Source organism: Macaca nemestrina, chromosome 6 (genome assembly GCF_043159975.1).
Source record: "Macaca nemestrina isolate mMacNem1 chromosome 6, mMacNem.hap1, whole genome shotgun sequence".
In the NCBI taxonomy this organism is placed as follows: Eukaryota; Metazoa; Chordata; class Mammalia; order Primates; family Cercopithecidae; genus Macaca; species Macaca nemestrina.
This window is the reverse complement of record NC_092130.1, coordinates 75089327-75104269: the sequence shown is the minus strand read 5'-3', so window position 1 is coordinate 75104269 and position 14943 is coordinate 75089327. Positions and strand designations below refer to the sequence as shown.

Below are 14943 nucleotides of genomic sequence, written 5' to 3'. Positions count from 1 at the left end.
TGATTTTTGTGCATATATTCTGTATTCCGAGATTTTACTGAAGTCGTTTATAAGGTTTAGGAACCTTTTGGCAGAGTCTTTAGGGTTTTCTGCATTATAGAAGCATATAATTAGTAAAGAAGGCTAATTTGACTTCTTTTCCTATATGGATGTCTTTTAATTTTTTGTTTTGCCTGATAGTTCTGGCTAGGACTTACAGTACTATTTTGAATAGGAGTGGTGAAAGTAGGCATCCTTATCTTGTTCCACTTCTTACATGGAATGCTTCCAGCTTGTGCCCATTCAGTGTAACTGTAGGTTTGTCATAGATGACTGTTATTATTTTGAGGAATGTTCTTTTGACATCTAGTTTGTTGAGGGTTTTTATAAAGAAGCGATGTTGGACTTTTTCAAAATCTTTTTCTGTGACTATTTATATGATAATATGGCTCTTTAAAAAATTCTGTTTATGCTGTGAATTAGATTTATTGTTGTGCATATGTTAAACCAGCCCTGCATGACAGGAATAAAACCTACTTTATTATGATTAATTAACTTTTTGATTTACTGCTGGATTTGATTTGCTAGTGTTTTGTTCAGGAGTTTTTCATCTATGTTCATCAGGGATTTGGGTCTCTTGTTTTCTTTTTTTGTGGTGTCATTGTCAGATTTCAGTATTAGAGTGATGCTGGCTTCATAGAATGAGTTAGACAAGAGTCCCTCCTTCTCCAATTTTTTTAAAATGATTTCAGTAGGATTGGTATCTGCTCTTTGTACATCTGGTAGAATTTGCCTGAGAACTCACCTGGTCCAGGGCTCTTTTTGGTTAGTATTACTGATTCAATTTTAGAACTCATTATTGGTTAGTTTATGGTTTCAATGTCTTCCTCATTCAGTCTTGAGAGGTTGTAATTTTCCAGGAACTTATCTATTTCCTCTAGATTTTCTAGTTTTTATGCATAGCGGTGTTTATAATACTCTCTGAGGACATTTCATATTTTGTGGGTTAAGTTGTAATGTCATCTTTGTTGTTTCTGATTGTGCTTATTTGGGATTTCTCTCTTTTTTTCTTTGTTAAGCAAGCTGTTGGTCTATCAATCTTGTTAAGCCTTTTGAAGAACCAGCTTTTGGTTTCATTGATCCTTTTTATGGATTGTGGGGTCTCAATTCCATTCAGTTCTGCTCTGATTTTAGTTATGACTTTTCTTTCACTAGTTTTGAGGTTTGTTTGTTCTTGCTTTTCTAATTCCTCCAGACATGATATTAGATGATTAACTTAAGATTTTTCTAACTTCTTGATGTAGACTTTTAGTGCTCCAGACTTTCCTCTTAACACTGCTTTTGCTGCATTCCAGAGACTTTAGTATGTTGTGTCTCTGTTTTCATTTTTGTAAAGAGTTTTTAAATTTTGGACTTAATTTCATTGTTTACCCAGAAGTGATTCAGGAGAAAGTTGTTTAATTGTCATGTATTTGTGTGATTTTGAGAGAAATTCTTGGTATTGATTTGTATTTGTATTCCACTGTGGTCTAAAAGTATAGTTGGTATGATCTTTATTTTTCTGACCTTATTGAGAATTGCTTTATGACCGAGCACGTGGGTGTTCCATGTGCAGATGAAAAGAATATATATTCAGTGGTTAATGGGTGGAGTGTTCTGTCTATGTCTATTAGATTCAATTGATCAAATGTCAAATTTATGTCCAAAATTCCTTTGTTAGTTTTCTGGCTCAATGATATGTCTAGTCTTGTCAGTGGGGCATTACATTCCCCCACTACGACTGTGTGAATGTCTAAGTCTTTTTATAGGTATAGAAGTACTTGTTTTATGAATTTATGCTCGAATGTTGGGTGCCTTATATTTAAGATAGTTAAGTCATCTTGCTAGACTGAAACCTTTATTACTACGTAGTCGAGCCCTTTATTATTATGTAGTGCTCATCTTTGATCTTTTCTATTGTTGTTGGTTTAAAGTCTATTTTCTATTTGCATGAGTGCTGTTACATGAAAGATGGGTCTCTTGAAGACAACAGACATATAAGTTTTATTTTCTTATCCAAATCAATACTTTGTGCCTTTTAAGTTGGACATTTACATTCAAGGTTAATACTAATGTGTGAGGTTTTGATCCTAGTGTGAAACTGTTACCTGATTGTTTTGTAGTTTCTATTGTGTCATGTCTTTAATGGGTCTGTAGCCAATGTACTTAGGTGTGGTTTTGCAGTAACAGATATCATTCTTTCATCTCCATGCTTAGAACTCCCTTAAAAATCTCTTGTAAGGCTAGTCTAGTGATAATGAGTTCTCTTAGCAATCATTTGTCTGAAAAAGATTTTATTTATCCTTTGCTTATGAAGTTTATTTGGGCAGGGAATGAAATTCTTCGTTGGAGTTTCTTTTATTTGAGAATGCTGAAAATAGGCCCCCAGTCTCTTCTGGCTTGTAGGACTTCTGCTGAATAGTCTGCTGCTAACCTGAATGGGCTATATTTGTACATGATCTGGATTAGAGACTTAAATGTTAGACCTAAAACCATAAAAACCCTAGAAGAAAACCTAGGGAGTACCATTCAGGACATAGGCATGGGCAAGGACTTCATGTCTAAAATACCAAAAGCAACAGCAACAAAAGCCAAAATTGACAAATGGGATCTAATTAAACTAAAGAGCTTCTGCACAGCAAAAGAAACTACCATCAGAGTGAACAGGCAACCTACAGAATGGGAGAAAATTTTTGGAATCTACTCATCTGACAAAGGGCTAATATCCAGAACCTACAAAGAACTCAAACAAATTTACAAGAAAAAAACAAACAACCCCACCAAAAAGTGGGCAAAGTATATGAACAGACAGTTCTCAAAAGAAGACATTCATACAGCCAACAGACACATGAAAAAATGCTCATCATCACTGGCCATCAGAGAAATGCAAATCAAAACTACAATGAGATAACATCTCACACCAGTTAGAATGGTGATCATTAAAAAGTCAGGAAACAACAGGTGCTGGAGAGGATGTGGAGAAATAGGAATACTTTTACACTGTTGGTGGGATTGTAAACTGGTTCAACCACTGTGGAAAACAGTATGGCGATTCCTCAAGGGTCTAGAACTAGAAATACCATATGACCCAGCCATCCCATTACTGGGTATATACCCAAAGGATTATAAATCATGCTTCTATAAAGACACATGCACACATATGTTTATTGTGGTACTATTCACAATTGCAAAGACTTGGAATCAACCCAAATGTCCATCAGTGACAGAGTGGATTAAGAAAATGTGGCACATATACACCATGGAATACTATGCAGTCATAAAAAAGGATGAGTTTGTGTCCTTTGTAGGGACATGGATGCAGCTGGAAACCATCATTCTCAGCAAACTATCACAAGAACAGAAAACCAAACACCACATGTTCTCACTCATAGATGGGAATTGAACAATGAGATCACTTGGACTCTGGAAGGGGAACATCACACACCGGGGCCTATTATGTGGAGGGGGGAGGGTGGAGGGATGGCATTGGGAGTTATACCTGATGTAAATGATGAGTTGATGGGTGCTGACGAGTTGATGGGTGCAGCACACCAACATGGCACAAGTATACATATGTAACAAGCCTGCACATTGTGCACATGTACCCTAGAACTTAAAGTATAATTTTAAAAAAGAAAAGAAAAGAAGGAATGCATTTTTAAATAACCCATGAGATTTACATTTTCAGTCATGAAGAAACAAAATGGTCCAAAATTATCCTCTCACCATAAACAAGTAGAAACTGGAGAAATTGTAAGAAACAATTTTCAGTCATAGGCAATAGATAATGAAATACTGTCATCACTGAGAAATGGGAAACAAATTCAGTGAGTCCTACCATTATGTAGACTTTTGGAACATGATATATTTTCAATGTCACAGGAGGGTAAAACTAAAATCAACACAGAAATCTCTCTTGAAAGAGAACACAGAGAATAGAGTTCAAGTAATATGAGATAGCTAGAATGTGTAGGGCAGATAAGTCAAATTGAGGGAACTACAGAAAGGTTTTTAGAAATCTGCATAGGAATCCCAATAAGTTTTGGCTGAATACGAACCTGTGCATGCATAGGGGGAAATCAACCAAGGGTAGAAAGTAGAAAGGGTAGCGAAGGAAACAATTAGTTAATAGCCATAAGAATAAAAATTCCCAGAACTCACTGAGGGCTAAAGATAGTTTCAGTTTTTATCAATCAGAATGGAGAGATATTAATGAATAATGATGACACGTAATAGAAAACTCAAAGTTTTCTACCTTAAAGTAGAACTCAATTAGCCCTAAGATAAAGTCAACTATAAACCTCCACAAAAAGAGCTTAGAAACAAACCTTGACATGATCCAACTGGTTATCAAGCAAACTGACTTCAAGAAGTTGAACACTGCTTAATGGCATAAAACAGATAGCGCTCAATGTTTAAAATGCATTAATAATCACTACGTGTATAAAGAAAGAGTGAACAAAATATAGGAGAAAATTGTCAATAAAACAAAAACAAATGGGAGAGGTAATAAATTCAGGGAAAAAAAGCAATTACAGATATGTTCCTATGTGAAAAGATGAAAAAACACATAAATATGATGAAAAGAAAAAAACTAAGCTAAATACACGATACAAATACAAAACAAAGAGCAAAAAACACTGGATGGAATTACAGCAGATAAGACCTCAAAGGAGAAATGATTAGTGAACTTAAGCATAATAGCAGTAAAAATCCAAAATAAAATATAGGGAAAAAAAACCCTAAAAAGTAAATGAATGCTGCATCAGTGGCCTGAGAGAAAATATCAAGCAATTAAGCATTACAATATATATTTTATTAGAATCTCCAATGGGTAAGACAAGTGAGAGTGATGGGGGTCATATACAAAAACAGTACTTGAAGAAATAGTAGCAGAAAATGTTATAAAAACTATAAAAGCACACATTCAGAAATAAAATTTTAAGCAGAATCAAATGCTAAATAAAATAATAAGAAAAGACACACTAAAGCAAATAATAAATGAATTGCTGAGAAGCAATGATAAAGAAAAAAATCTTAATTGTAGGCAGAAAAAAAGAAACTGCACACAGAATATAAATCATAGTTATAACAAATCTGTTATCAAAAGCTACGCAATCTAGAAAATAATTAAAAGTCGGCCTTAAAGTACTAAAAGAAAGAAAAAAACTATCCACCCAAAATTTTGGCAAAGTGAAAATATCTCATAAACTGAATGTAAAATAAAGTCTTTTCCATTCACGCAAAAGATGAGAAAATCATTGACAACAGACATGAACTCTTAGTCTTTTATGCAAAAAGGTAATGATACTCCATTAGGGTTTTTCAGAGAAACGGAGACAATAAAATACAGACACAGACACACACACAGAGACACACACACGCACACACACACACACGGTGGGTAGGAAAGACAGATTGTAAATAATTGGCTCATATGATTGTGGAGGTTGGTAAGTCTGAAATCCTGAAATTTGGTAGGCTCAAAATCTAGAGTTAAGAGTTACAGCCTTGAGTCCATAATTAAATCTAAAACCTATAGGGCAGGACAGCAGACTGTAAACTCAGGCAAGGTTCCCATAACGCAGGCTTGAAGTAGAATTTCTGTTTCTTTGTAAAACCTCAGTCTTTGTTCTTAAGGCCTTCAATGGATACAGTGAGGCCCACACACCTATGGAGGTAATCAATTTTACTTAAAGTCTACTGATTTTTAAAGTTAATCAGATATAAAAAATACTTTCACAGCAGCATATAGTGTTTAAACAGTCAAGCACAATAGCCCTAGCCATATTGACATGTAAAATTAATCATTATATAGCTCATTTAAAAATCTCTATCTACAAAAATAAATGAATAGTACTGGTAAAAATAAATGTGTGAGTAAACACAGAACATTTCAAATGTACAAGATCTCATTTAAACATCACTGAGTATAAAACTAAGGCTACAATTAAGACTGCAATAACAAACTGTGGTATAACATGTAGAAGTAAAAATATTATAATTGCAAAGAGTATGAAGAAATTAATTTATAAATTATATATCTGTAAGATACTAAAGTATATATTAAGTGATACAACATTACTGTAAGGTAGAGTTATGTTGGTTAAAGATGCATGATAAATACTCTAGGGCAACCACGCATGCATGCACACGGATACACATGAAAAAGAATGTTTTATAATCCATTAGGGATGATAAAAATACATTATAAAATAATTGATAAGAGAAAAAAAGAAACCAAAACCAAATGGGACAAACAGAAAACAAGTACCTCATGATATGGTTAACCATAATCATCTTAAAAATTGCATGAAAACTAAATGGCATGATTATTCCCATTAAAGTTAGAGCACCTAAATGTGAATGCAAAGTGTTTCCTAATAGTCACTGCACATAATAAAGTCACATTAACTATAAATGCATAGATATTTGAAAAGTAACAGAACAAATAAAGCATACACCATGTCACCATTCATGCTCTAAAGAAAGTGAGTAGCTATATTAATAATGCATAATTTAGACTTCAGAATATTACAGTGATAAAGAGCAAATTTTATAATGATAAGGTGGTAAAATAATTAAGAATCTGTAACAAGCTCAAATATGTATGCGAAGAACACCACATTGTATAGATAACATCTAATATGACTAATAAGATAAATAGAAATATCTATAAATACAGTTGTGATTTCAAAATAACTTTCTAAAATATGTGAACAAAAATATTTGTAAATATATACAAATCTTGATTGACATTATCAATTAAGACCCTATCAGACCTTTGTAGAATGCTGTCCTCAATAACATCATAATGTGTATCATTGTAAGTGCAAAAGAAACATGCACTGATACAGATAATTTTCTGGATCTTCTTTTTTGTTTTTTTTGTTTTTTTAAGTATTAACAAATTTAAAACAATGCAATTCATGCAAAGTACATTTTCTGATCACAGCTAAATTCCCAAATACTAGAAAATTCAATAGTACATCACTAAATAAATACCCATTGATCAAAGAATAAATCACAAATAAAATAAGAAAAAAATACTGAGATCAATGAAGATGAAAGGAGTACGTCAAGATTTGTGGCACACAGTTAATGCAGTGCTTTGCAGGATTAGGCATAGTAGTAAAAGCTTATGTTAAAAGGCATAAGTCAGAAAAAAATTTTAAAAATATCTAAATTTATACCTCATTAGAGAGAGAAATTAAGCAGAATTAAAAACATAAAAATCAATGAAATAAAATATGGCTAAAGAATAATAACAATCAAAGTTTGCACTTTAAAAATATAATTAAGATTGATAAGCTATTAATAAAAGATTAAGATAATTTATTAAAAATTATCAACATTAATAATAAAGGACTAAAGTCCACATCTTAGTATTAAAATGCTATTATTTCCTACTGTTGAATATTAGGAACAGAGCAAAGTTTTCAGCTCTAATAATTTCGATTCAATATCTTTCTAAAGATTCTAAAGAATTCAAGCAAGAAAAATTTAAAAAGAGAAGAAGTAAGGAAGAGAGAAATGAAAAAAGAGATCAAAAGGAAATAAATTCGAGAATAGTTAATGTCAGTCAGATTTTTGTGCAGACAACATGATGGGCTATGTATAAAATTGTAATAAATATTTTAAAAAAGAATCAGTACCTATAAGTGAGTTTAGCAAAATATTATGATACAAGATTAGAATAAAATTTGCAGGTATTATCACATATCAGTAATATCCCATTGGAAATTGAAATTTTAAAAACATCATGTACAGTAGCATCAAAAATATAAAATACTTGGGACAAGCAATAAAATATGCACAAGATTGCATAATGAAAAGAGCAAAATATTATTCAGATGAACCTTAGAAGACCTGAATAAATTCATTCATTTCATTTAATTCCCAAGATAAATCCCAGTAGGCTTTCTGTTGAAACTGAAAAACTAATTTTAAAATCTATATGGAAATATAAAAGACTTAAAAGAACCAAAACACTTTTGTAAAAAGGAACAACAAAGTTGAAGGACTAACCATCCTCATTTCAGGATTTGGGTTAAAGCTTCAGTAATCAAGACAGTGATTGAGGCACTGGTTTAGGGATAGACATATAAATTAATGGAACAGAATAATGAGGTCAGAAGTAGACTTACACATATGTATTTATACATTTGATTTTTGACAAACGCACAAAGATAATTACTGAAGAAAAAAAATTTCTTCAAAAAGGTGTGTTCGAGCAATCAGAAAGCACTAAGAAAAAAATAAATTTGAACTATTACCCGACATTGTAGGTAAAAGTTAATTCAAAATGAATTGCAGACTTGAATGTAAAAGTAAATTATATTTTCACTCATTTGGTGAAAGAAAAAAATACATATAAAAGAAAATAATAAAAACTGGGACTCTAGGCAAAATTAAAATTTTATTTGAAAATTTGCTATCAAGATAATGAAATGGAAAACCACAAACTCATGGAAATTATGAACATGTCACATATTTGATCAAGGACTGATATTGAGTACATATGAATAATTCTTATGGTTCAATAATGAAAAGACAAACTATCCAAGAAAAAATAGGCAAATATTAGAACAAACACTTCACCAAAGAAGATATATGCATGCAAATAAACACATAAAATGGGCAATTTTATTTTATATTTAAAAATGCAAATTAAAACCACACAGCATCATTACTATACATGCAGTAAAATGAATAATTAAAACACTGACAGTACCAGGTCTTGGAGAGAATGTGGAAAAGTGGAACTTATATATATTGCTATGCGAAATACAGAATATATAGCTATGTTGAAAAGAGTATTGTAGTTTCTTGTAAAATTAAACATATACTTACCATACAATAAAGTACTGCACTCCTGGGACTTCAACCAAAAAAAATTCGAAATCTTGAATATTCATAGCTACTTTATTTGCAATAGCTGAAATGCAGAGAGAGCCCAAATGTCCATGACTGATCATTGAATAAACCAGTTGTGGTGTAGCCACACAAAGGAATACTAGTTAACTAATTAAAATAAATTATTAGTACATGAAACACTATAGATGAATTTCAAAAGCATTATGCTAATTGAAAAAGTAAAAGATAGATATTATTTTATATAAAATTTTGAGAAAGGGAATGACTTTTGTGACAGAAACATCAATTGCTGCCAGAATCTTGGTGTAGGGGGAGGGCTTTCAGTGCAAAGAGGCACAGTGGAACATACTGGAATGATGGAAATGTTCTATACCTTGATTGCAATTGTTGGTTACACACTGTATTTATTTCTTAAATAATCAATCCCTATAGTTATATAGTTATGATACAAATTTTAAAAATTGATGTTCTCTATATTTTTCTTATGGCGACAAGTGAAGCAAATTTTGTTTCTTTGAATAACTTCTGAAAAATTTGTTAAATCAATGTAATCAGAAAAAAAGTTTTAAAAAATGTTTCTATTTTTTCTATTTAATATTCTTCTGGAGGTTCTAACCAGTACAGCAAGGTGAGAAGTAAAAACATAAATAAATATTCATGGCTTATGTGATGTTAATATGTAAAACAATATAAAATAACTCACAGATCATGCATTCAAATGAGTAAGAGTATAGTCATGTTTACAAGAAAGGTATAGTTACTCCGAAAGTTTGCAACCTATTGCCTGTGCTCATGGTGCAGAGATTATGTTTCCAGTAAATAAGGAAGATAACCAAGTCCAATGTCCTTGTAAAAATATTGACAGACCTCCTCACAATCAAATAAATACTGTTTTCTTATAGCAGAATGACTGTGGCAGTATAAACCTAGCCTGTCCACAGATACTTAGAAGATCTATAGGTGACATAGATTTCATAGAGAGAGTCACATAAATCAGGACTCAGCAAGCTTTTTTCTGTACAGTAACTACATAGTAAACAGCTTAGACTTTGCAGGTCACATGAAATCTCTTTTACATATTCTTTTTTCTCTCTTTTTGACAATAATTTTAAAAGCCATTCTTAGCTCACAGGCTATACAAAATCACGGTAAGCTGAACGTGGCCATTGGTCATAACCTGTCAACCCTTATACAAATTGTTAGAAAAAAAATTGAAGATATGTCATGTCCAAAATGACTCTTCCATGAAAATTACGCATCTGTATATATTACATAGAAACTACATGTTAACCTGGGCAAGAATATCTATTACTGCAGCCCAAAATGAAACTTCAAGCTGTGTGGGTGAACCCAGACCTCCTCTACTGTGCATTGCAATCACTTAAATCCTGGCAACAATTAGGAAGGCTTGATACAGGGGAAGCTCTCTGGTTTGTGTGAGTCTGACTGACAATTTGAATGTTTGGAATATGATATAGGCAAAATATGAAAAAAAATTATATTCTTCTAATGAGGAGTAAAATAGCAGAAAACAGAACTAGTTTCACATTTTAAACAACCAAAAAGTCAGGCAAATTATATTTTTTTTAAATGGCTCTCAGGCAATGATTAGCAGGAAGCATAAGGCAGGACTCCATCAGCAAATGGGAACAATGAGCAGAGCCCAGTGATTAAGTCAGCACGTGGCCTGGAGAGTGTTTCAGGCTAGAGTAGCGTGCATGAGAACTCAATAGAGCCTGGCGGTCTCCCTGATTCCAGAAGATGAAGTTAGGGAGCCCAAGGTGTCTAGAATTCCTGGAAAAGTTAAGTCTACAAGAAAGACACCTTAAATACATGAACTCAGGAAAAATATAAGAGAATGGAAAAACTGTGCCATGTTAACACTACTCAAGATAAATCTGAAATCATATAATAAAACAAAACAAAATAAATTTGAGAGCATAAATGTTACCAGAGATAAAGCGGGTCATTTCAAATAATCTACAGGAGCCCAATAAAACTAAATATGTAAATGCAAATGAACCTATCATGAAGCATTATAAAACAAAAATGATACAACTAAAGTAGAAATAGACACATTTACAATGACAGTTGAAGATTCCAATACCACTTTTTGATAACTGATAGAATGAGGCAGAAAATCAGTAAAAATCTGGAAATTGAGTAACATCATCAACCACTGACCTGATAGTAATTATGGAACACTCTATCCTATACCAAAATAAAGGGTGCTAATATTCCAAGTGCACCTGGAACATTTTCTAAGGTAGACCACATTTAGTCACACAAAATCAGTCATAGTGAATTTGCAATTAGTAAAATAACACATAGCTTGTCCACTGATAACAAAAATAAATTAGTAATTAGTAAAAGAAAGATATCAAAAGTACCAAAATATTTAAAAATTAAACAACACGTTTCTGAATCAACTATGAACCAAAGAAGAAATCACAAGAAACATTTTAAAATATGTTGAAAAAATCTGAAATTACGAAGTGTTCAAAGTTGTGGGTTGCAGCTAGGAAAAAAAGAGCATTTCCCAATTTATGAATTAAGTTTCCCACAGTAATAAGCTAAAAAATAAAGCAATTTTACACTAGCAGAAGAAAGAAAATAATTTTTAAAGTGCAAAAATGAATAAAATAGAAAAAGGATCACAATAAGATTAATAAAACCAAAAGGTCATTGTTTGAAAAGATTAATATATTTGATAAATTTCCTACCCGAATTATCAGGAAAAGAAAAACAGAGAAATAGCAAGGTAATATTATCAAGAATGATAAAGGAAGATATTATCAGAGATCCTAAGAGCATTTAAATAAGGAAATATTATAAAGAATTATTTGGTAATATATTTCACAATTTAATGAAATGGACACATTTTTTGAAGTCATGGACTACTGAAGTTTGCTGAACAAGAGATAACTTGAATAGTCATAAATCTATAACAAGTTGAATTCAGAGTGAAAAAATTTTTATAAAAGATACCCAAGGCCCAGATGGTTTAATGGGGAAAGTTTTTGAAACATTTAATGAGAAATGATACCAATTCAAAACAAGCTCTTTTAGAAAATAGAGAAGAAGCAAACGCAATGTGTGAGGCTAGAATTATTGTGATACCAAAACCAGACAAAGGCATTACAAGTAAAACAAAACAAAACAAAACAAAAATGCAGACCAACATCTTTCATGAATATATGCAAAAAATTCAAGCAAAATGTTTGTAAGTCAAATCTGAAAATACATAAATATATAATATATTGTGACCCAATGGATTTTATCCTGGAAATGCAAATTTGATATAACATTTAATATCAATTAATTTAATTCACCATATTAACAAACTAAAAATAAAGGAAAGAAGCATTTGATCGCCTCTATAGATGTAGACATGTTTTGCACAATTCGAACTATAATAATAGTAAAAAGTGGTGGGTAAAACAGGAATAAAGATAATTTCTTCAACCTAACAAAAGACATTTATGAAAATTCTACAGCTGATGTCAAAATAATGGTAAAACTGTGATTATTCTCATCCTAAAATCAATAAGAAGGCAAAGCTGTTGACTTTCATACTGTCTTCTCAACATTTAACCAAAAGCCTTAGTTAGTGCAGTAAGATGAGAAAAATAAGTACAAACTGATGCTATCTTTATTTTCAGAAAACACAGAATTGTCCATACAGATAATTCTAATGCAACTCTAAAAGCAAAACAAAACAAAACAAAAACTATTAAAATCAACAATTGAGTTGAGCAATGTTAGAGGATAAAGTCAACAGAGAAAAATTAGTTACATTTTAAATATGATTCGAGTGACACTATGAATGACCTATCCCCTTAAATCTATACAAGATTTTTAAGAGAATTTAAAGACAAAAATCAATGCAGAGATATCCCCTGTTCTTTGATTGGAAAAATCAATATGTGTAATATGTCAATTTTATATAATATTTTGATTGTGGTTATATGCATTTGATGTATATACACCCGTGAATCCAACACCATAATCAGAATTAACCTTTCTGTCAACACCAAAAGCTTCCTCACAGGATCTTTCACATGTCACTTCACCACCTGGAAACCTCTGTGGCTGGCAGTGCCTCTACTTAAGTTTTACTTGCCCCCGCTGGGCTCGTTCCGCCCACTTGGCCCACCAGGTTGCCTCAGTTTGTACTACGGGCCGGATCCTTTGCCCTTCAAAGGCGTGCCAGGCATGGAGCAGCAAGGGGTGTATGAACCAGCAAAGCGGTGTATGAGCGAGTGAGTGCGGTGTTTGGCCAGTGCGCACGGCCAGGCATGTTGGCAGCTGTGGAGGGCCAGACACCTCCAGGTGCCAGCACAGGTGCCGGCTCTGTGTGAGGCTGCGGCTGGACTAGGCATACCGCAAGTGGATTCTGCTGAGGGTGCCAGCATCTGGACAAGCGGAATGCGGTGGTGTCTAAAAACTCGTGACACCAACAACCGTGAAGCCCCAAGGGCTGGGGAGGGCATGCTACAGCTCTCTCATTCCTGCCGCCCATAGATCACCGAACGGTGGGGGCAGGGGAGATGTATTTTCAGCCTGTTCAGTCCCGCAGCCTTGCTCCAGCCCAGGGTTCCCTGGCTGGCCTGGCCCCGCCAGTACTTGCTGTAGTGAGGAGCAGCTACCTGACACTGGCGGAGGACAGGAGGGCTATAGTATTACAAATCTGGCTGGGGGATTCCCGAGGTCTGGGCCCCTAGATGGGTTGCCACTCTTTACTCCTCCAGTTTGGCAAATGGGAGTATGTTACCACCTGCAGCTTGGCGAGCTCCCCAGGAACATGTTATAGCTCCTTTAGCTCCTACCTGCAGCTTGGTGATCCGGCCAGGAAAGTGTTACAGCCCTTTTCGCACCCGCTGTTCTGTGGGTGTCCAGGAAGAATGAAGTTACATGGTCAACTGAAGGGTGAGCACGGTGAAGAGTTTCATTGAGTAACAGAACAGCTCTCAGCAGTGAGAAAAGCCGAAGTTAGCAGCTCCTACCCACAAACTGGTAATCCTGACCTGTGGCCGAGGGCGGGTGCCTTTATAGGCTCAGAATGGAGGAAGTGCATGCTGATTGGTCCATGGGTGGGGTCTGGAAGAAGAACCATTTGATTGGCTGAAAGGCATCGAGGACGTTCTCAGTTCAGATTGTGGATTCTACCTGGAACTGGCAGCCGGGTTTTCAGGCTTTTCAGACTTTAGCTTGAAAGTTGGGTTTCACCAGGGACCCACCCTGATCTGCCTAGGAATTTGTCTGCCTCCTGCCGCTATCAGTATTACAAAACATCCCTTCTTCCAACTACATATGCAGGGAACCACTGATTACTTTCTGTCAATATTATGTATTTTCTATAATTGTGATAAAGCTAATCATACAGTATGTGATCATTTTGTCTGGCTTTTTAATTCAACATACTTATTTCGAGATTCAGTCACTTTGATATATGTATCAAAAACATGTTTTTTCTATTTATTGCTGAGTAGCAGTCCACTCTATGGGCATATCATGATTTTATCCATTTTGTTTTAATGAGTTGTTGATTTGCTGCTGATTTTTGGCTCTTACAAAGTTGCTATGAACATTAATGTACAGATTATGGTGTGGACATATGTTTTTGTTCCCTGGCATAGACACCAGGTAATGAAATTGAGTGATTCTATGGAAGAGAAAATTTAAATATTCAAGAAATTCCAAACATTTTTCCCAAGATAATTTACCAGTATTCATTCCCACCAGAAATATGGTGGAATTGCTCCAGATGCCCACAACACTTGGTCTGGAGATTATTTTTATTGCCGCCATTCTACAATGTATGAAATGGTATATCAATGATTTAATTTGTATTTCCCTGTCAAGTAAAGATGTTGAGTATATTTTTACATACTGATTTTCATCTATAGGTCTTATTTAGTGAAGCATCTGTTCAAATATATGATTCATTTTTATTGGATTGTTCTGATTATCATTTTTGAATTGTAAGGCTTTTTATATGTTATGAACACAGGTCTTTAGTTAGAAGTATATTTGAAAATATTTTCT

The 14943-nt window shown here is 33.6% G+C and overlaps 1 long non-coding RNA gene across 1 annotated transcript in view; it reads right to left on the bottom strand.

The window, feature by feature from the left end:
• Nucleotides 1-13888, bottom strand: part of LOC105471086 (uncharacterized) — a 180486-nt gene extending 166598 nt beyond the window's left edge. Inside the window, exon 1 of the long non-coding RNA XR_011624249.1 lies at nt 13725-13888. This is a non-coding gene — a long non-coding RNA (uncharacterized lncRNA). The remainder of the gene's footprint in view (nt 1-13724) is intronic.
• Nucleotides 13889-14943: the final 1055 nt, after the last annotated feature.